This window comes from Vombatus ursinus, unplaced genomic scaffold (genome assembly GCF_900497805.2).
Source record: "Vombatus ursinus unplaced genomic scaffold, bare-nosed wombat genome assembly UNPS02004577.1, whole genome shotgun sequence".
Classification (NCBI taxonomy): domain Eukaryota; kingdom Metazoa; phylum Chordata; class Mammalia; order Diprotodontia; family Vombatidae; genus Vombatus; species Vombatus ursinus.
In genome coordinates this window covers 291,184-298,135 of record NW_020944355.1, presented here as the reverse complement: position 1 = coordinate 298,135, position 6,952 = coordinate 291,184, and the positions used below count along the sequence as shown (strand labels likewise).

Here is a 6,952-nt window from a genome sequence, read left to right as displayed (position 1 = left end):
TAAAAAAAGGAAAACCCAAGGCAAGGTAAACTCATTATTCAGTAAAGGTGAACAGCAGACCTCAGGAAAGGCTCCACTGTGGCTGCAGGGCCCCATTTGTCTGGTCCGCTTGACCCATAAGGAGTATTCCACCCCACCCCACCCCCACCTCCCACACAGGAAAGAAAGTGCTCATGGTCATGCTTCTTTCCTGGGGCCTCAAGCCCTTCCAGACATACCACACCCTTGCACTATGTGGGCCAAGAAGAGTTAAATTGATATTCCTGCCCATCCCGTGAGGGTCTATCTGATCCTGCCAAGTTTTTCCAGTGGAAAATTTCAGATGTCTCTATTTCAACCCCAATGATGAGGCAGGCAGGCAGGCCAGTCAGCCGGCCGGCTGACTGGCCTGCCTTCCTATCCCCGCTCGTTTATTTCTCCCTGAAATATCGAGGGTCTCCATGGTGGGGAGAGGCTGCTGGTCCATGGACTACTTCCATTTGCGCCCCTGTATTTCTCATACCCTTTGGGCCTCTTTGCCTCTGCTTGCTACAAAGCACCTTTTTTCCCTCAACCTCTCACTCCTCCAATGCCCCTTTCTCCTGTTGCTACAAACTTCTTAAGAAGCTTCCCGGTCCCTCTGTCTACACAGATCCTATTCGTGCCTCCATCTTTCCTGTGACAGGAACATAGGATCACAAAACTAGAGCTGAAAAGGGCCCAACCCATTCATTTTACAGATAAGAAAACTGAGGTCCTGAGAGGTCACTCACCCAAGGTCACATAGGTAGTATGTATTATGCTGACCACTCCTCTATGCTCATTCCTATACTGCTGCTGATAATAACAGATGAAGAGAAACTCAAAAGCCCTAAGCCATTAGGGTAAAGACTCATTTATCAACAAAAACTGTTGGGAAAATAGGAAGGCAGTCTGACGGAAATCAGGCATAGACCGGAGTCCCCCACCATATACTAAGACAAGCTCCTAATGGGTACATAACTTAGGCATAAAACATCACATAATAAACAAATCAGAGGAGCAAAAAAGAAAATGCTTTCTGCTACTATGAATAAGGAAAGAGTTCATGATCAAACAAGGGACAGAAAGGATCACAGAAGATAAAATGAATAATTTTAACTGCATAAAATTAAAAAGCTTTTGCACAAGCTAAACCAATGCAGTTAAAACTAGAAAGGAAACTGTTAACTGGGGGAAAATCTTTGCAGTAAATTTCTTTGATAAAGATCCTACACCCAAGAGGAATAAAGAACCAATTCAGATGTATGAATGACAGCTATTTCCTAAGAGATAAATGGTCAAAAGATATGAATAGACAATTTTGAAAGGAAGAAATCCAAGTTATCAACAACCACATGGAAAAAAAATGATCCAAATCACTAAAATTTAAGGAAATTCAAATGGAAACAACTCTGAGGTTCCACCTTATGCCTTTTCACAATGATGACAAAAAAGGAAAATGACAGTTGTTGGAGATAACTGTTTCCCTATGGAAAAACAGTGCACATTAATGCACTGTTGGCAAAGTTATCAATTGATCTAGCTATTCCAGAAAACAGTTAGGAACTATGCCCCAAACATCACTAAACTGGCCATACCCTGTGGCCTAACTATCCCACTACCAACCCTAAACCCCAAAGAGACCAAAGAAAGAAGAAAAGGCTCTCCTTCTGTCCTTTTCTCTCTCCCTCTCTCTCTCTCTCTCCCTCCCTCTCTCTCTCTCTCTCTCTCTCTCTCTCTCTCTCCCTCTCTCTCTCTCTCTCTACACACACACATACATACACACACACACACACACACACACACACAAAATCAACTCCTTTTGTTATAGCAAAGAACTGGAAACTAAGAGGGGTATCCATCACCTGGGGAATGGTTGAACAAATGATGATGTATGAATGTGATAGAATACTATTATGCCTTAATAAATGACAAAAGGGATGGTTTCAGAGAAACCTGGAAGACTTACCTGAACTAATGCAGAATGAAGTGAGAAGAACCAGGAAAACAAGTTCTATAATAACAACAATATAAATACAAACAACCTTCAGTTTTAAGAATTTTAATCAATGAAATAACTGACCAAGATTCCAGAAAACCAATGATGAACCTTCTGACAGTGAGGAAATGAACTCAAGGCAAAGAATGGCTTAAATTTGAAGACATGGTCAATGTGGGGATTTCTTTAGCTTGATTGTGCCTATTTGTTATAAGAGTTTTGTTTTTCTTTGTTTTTTGTTTTTGTTTTTGGGGGTGGGAGGAGGAGGTAGGCTAAGGGATAGGACAGCTGCTCCCCAAAAACAATTAAATGAAAGAGGGTCATTGAAGCATTTTTAAATGCACAGAAGAGAACAAAAGGAAAGCCAGAAAGATTTACAGACAAGCCAGACAGCTTTAAAGTTATGTGTTGAATTTATTATATATTTTAAAAGAAAAGCAAGCCGTACATAATAGATCTGCACCATTTTATGTACATTCTTTTTTTTCTGTTCTACTACATGTATGAAAATGATCATTTAATGTTTGTTATTTGAGAATAAACAATAAAATTCTAAAAATAATAAAATAAAAGATGAGAAGAGGATAATAATTATAATAGATAACAATACCAATGTCTCAAAATTATTTTGAAAAGGAGATGGGTGTGCTTAGACTATCATTTTGAAAAACCATGGGTTTGAAGGATTTACAACTAGTAAATCAATTATGCCACTGATTCCAAAAAAAAAAAAACACCATTTGATAGAACTGTCACAAACACCTCTTTCTCCCACAATATTTGGCAGAAAATGTAAGCATTTTAGGACCCACACACAACAGCAATGGCAGCTGTTGCCCTAGTAAGAACCTCAGGAGCCAAAGTGTACGAAGGAATGCCTGCTAAAGACAGAAGTCAACAGCTATGATGGCAGAAGTGACTTGCGGGAGATATTGAAGATCTGTGTGAAGTCACTAGAAAATTCCATTACTATCTAGCTTGTATGTACAGTAGAAAGCTTCAATGCCATATTGTTAAATTAAAGTCAACAAAAAATTAACATGTGCAATAGAATCTAGAGGAGAAAAACCTATTGGAAATGCCACATTCTTTTAATTAGCTATTGAAAGCTAAAAACAAAGGTTAACGTGATACAAAGGTTCAACACAGCATAAAGAACCAAATAAACAATTTAACATCAATAAAAACCTAAATCTAGACTCTTGAGAAAGAAAGAAATTAAAGGTGAGAGGAACTACAAAGAAGGAGGATATGAGGAGATTGGTACTCCTAGTCTAGATGGCCATAAAAAGTCCAACATGACAAAATGGAGTTGGATCAAAGAACAGACAGAAAGCATGTATGACAGCAATATGATCACCCACAGAACCATCAGTTCTGTCAAAGGAGGCGACTTAAAGTTGAGTTTCTCTGAGAAACTGGAAAGTGGGAAGGCTGAATGGGAGCCATCATTGTGATGTCATGTGCTTCCCCAATGTGTAAGAATTACTCAAAAAGCACGTTCCCAACTTTCTGTCAGACATGAGTCTGATCCCCCTTCCCTAACATAGTCCATTGCATATTTATTATTACCAAAAGATGAGAATACCAGTGACCCCTCCAAACATAGACCAAGGACGTGTTTACATGCTTTACACAACCCATTCACAGATTGCATCACTGAAGAAATACCTAAACACACACACACACACACACACACACACACACACACACACACACCCCCATGAGTTGAGCAAGGAACAAAAAGGGTATGTGCCAAAAGATCCAGAGATGTAAAGAATAATTTATTATTGATTCGGTAATCACCAAACTGTCCCAAATTACTGTGATCTCTATACTGTCTTTATGATCACAAAGCCTTTGACTCAGTTCCACACTCATGGTTTATTCATGTATTGTAAATCTATCAAATAGACCCAAGTCTTATAAGAAAGCTAGAATAAGTAACACCAACATGGAAAGCTGTTCTCTATTCAAGACACATCACCAACACAATAACGTCAAAGACAATTGATCTAAAACGTGACATTTTTCAGGGACACAGTTTAAGGTCTTTATTGTTCTGCCTAGCCTTAAACCTATTACTATCTCACCTAAGTAGAACTTAGTATGGCTTCCTGCTTAAAGACGGAATCACATCAAAACAGCTCACCAATCACTTGGTGTAGATGGGAGGCATCAGGTGAAATGGCTCCCCTACTAAAATATACACACATTAAATAGTTTTTCCTTCTCCCGGAATCTTTTCCCAATGATATCAAAATGACACCCAGGCTTGATAAACACAAAATTACTAATATACTCTGAGGAAAAATAGACACTGCAGACTTTGAGCATGAATCAGAAGGTCAAATTGAGCCAATGGATGAAGGTGATACTTAACAAATATTTTGATCTCCTCCAGGCAAGATACATTGAGCAGAAAGCTATCATGGAGAAACTTTGTATGGTGAAAAAACATACTGGCATCCTGAAATGAAATCTCAATGAGAACAGTATGTTTAAATCAATGAACACCTATACAATACCAATCTTAACATACTCTTGAATCTATGAGATGGACCATGACCTTATTAGGAAAGTACACTAACAAAAACCCATACAATATTAATGAAATACAGGGCCCATTACCCTAGGGCAGTTATAAAATATTAACTCTTCCTAATCAAACAGGAGAAAGTAGATTGATAGATGTTCTCAGAGCTCTTGACAAACCAGTTAAAACCTTACTGAATTACTTTGGGAATAAGTAGACATCATTTCACCAATCAATAGTAAAGACTGACAACACGTATGTGTCAATGGATTCATGAAATGTAATTAAATGTGGTTTATCTCCAGAAGGAGCCTATGAAACAACTGAGATATAAGACAGGGACAGTCACCTGGATTAAACCAGTGACATGCTGACAAAAATGTATCCAACAAATGACTGAGTGATGACTTTTTAAAAATAGAAATGGAGCCATTTGTATTGGCAATTCAAGACCAGATTGTCACCATAAGAAATTGTACATGGTTTATCTTTAAGAAGCCCAGATTTAGTGATCAACAATTATTTGAAAAAATTATAGAAATCCATGCAACTCTTCACTGCAGACTACAAAAATTTACCAAACACCTAGTTAAACACTGATCGACTTGATGACTAGAATTAAACATCTGAAACTCACTATCTTTCATAAAATAGCACATGGCCAATCCCAATACTATAAATACAGACATCAAAATATTTGAGAATTTGACACATAACTGTACTTGAAATGGATCAGTATCATAAACAGAATGGTTGTTCCCAATTACCCAGACATACCATGGATTCATGGAAATTTTGGAAGAATGACTTTTAATAGATGTTTCCATATCAAATAATCCTCATTTCCAAGCTGTATGGATTGAATAGCTTTCAAAATATAGAGACTCGCTACTTCTAGTGAACACCAAATGGCAGGTGACGCCAGAGCTGCAGGAGAAGTGGGAGGCCCCGGGGGACCCCAGAGTTGGAGGCCGAGGTGGCTTTTGAGGTGGCTTCAGCAGTGGGGGTCGTGGTTGAGGCCATGGCCATGGTTGTGGGGCCCAGGGAGGAAAGGCCAAAGACAAGGAGTGGGTTCCTGTCACTAAGCTGGGCCGGCTAGTCAAGGACATGAAGATCAAGTCTTTGGAAGAGATCTATCTTTTCTCTCTTCCTATCAAGGAGTCTGAGATCATAGATTTCTTCCTGGGAATCTTCATTGAAAGATGAGGTTCTGAAGATCAAACTAGAGCTGGGCAACATACCAGGTTCAAGGTTTTTGTGGCCATCAATGACTACAATGGCCATGTTGGCCTCGGTGTCAAGTGCTCCAAGGAAGTGGCCACAGCTATTAGCGGTGCTATCATTCTGGCCAAGTTGTCCATCGTTCCTGTGAGACGTGGTTACTAGGGGAACAAGATTGGTAAGCCTCACACAGTGCCCTGCAAGGTCACTGGGAGATGTGGATCGGTTCTGGTGCACCTGATCCCTGCCACTAGAGAGACTGGCATCATCTCAGCTCTTGTGCCTAAGAAGCTCCTGATGATGGCTGGAATTGATGACTGCTTCACATCTGCAAGAGGCTGTACTGCCACTCTGAGCAACTTTGCTAAAGCTACCTTTGATGTCATCTCCAAAACATACAGCTAACTAACCCCAGACCTGTGGAAGGAGACTGTGTTCACTAAGTCTCCCTATCAGGAATTCACCGACCATCTTGTGAAGACTCACACTCAGGTGTCTGTCCAGAGGACCCAAGCAGCTGCTGCAGCAACCACATAGATTTTTTTTATAAACAAATAAATTGAACGATGCCTGCTTAAAAAAAATAGAGAGACTCAGCAGATGAACTCAAAATCACATGGGAGCAGAATAAGATCTGCATTTCCCTATTGTCCTGTCTGCTACTGGAGTCATCCTGAAGGTGCCCACAGTGAGTCTACAGAAGATGAGCTTACATCCCAATTATATTCAATCCAAAAAAAATCAGTTGTTTTAGTTTCATGCACAAGAGTCCACGTAGTATTAAATATAAGAGAATAATAGCAGGCTAATGACTTGTCCCAAGACTGTTTCTATCTGAACTTCATGGAAAAAGAAGAGAAGAATAAGATAACACCAACAACAACATTTATATAATGCCTTAAGGTGTGCCAAGTGCTTTACATCCACTACCTAATTTGAGCTTCATAACAATCCTTTGAGGCATTCATTTATTCAATAAATATTTATTAAGTACCTACTATGTTCCAGGCACTGTGCTAAGTACTGGAGCAAGTACTATGGTATTATTAGCCCCATTTTAGAGACCAGGAAACTAAGCATCAAAGAACCATAGTTGCACAGCTAGTAATTATCAAATTAGTAATTATCAGGATTTGAACCCAGGTGTTCCTCTCTCTACTATGCCATACTGCCTCTCACAATATCACTCCTCCATG

At 39.4% G+C, this 6,952-nt stretch overlaps 1 pseudogene; it reads left to right on the top strand.

The window, feature by feature from the left end:
- The first annotated feature begins 5,443 nt into the window (after positions 1–5,443).
- Positions 5,444–6,293, top strand: LOC114025069 (annotated as a pseudogene).
- The last annotated feature ends 659 nt before the right edge of the window (positions 6,294–6,952 follow it).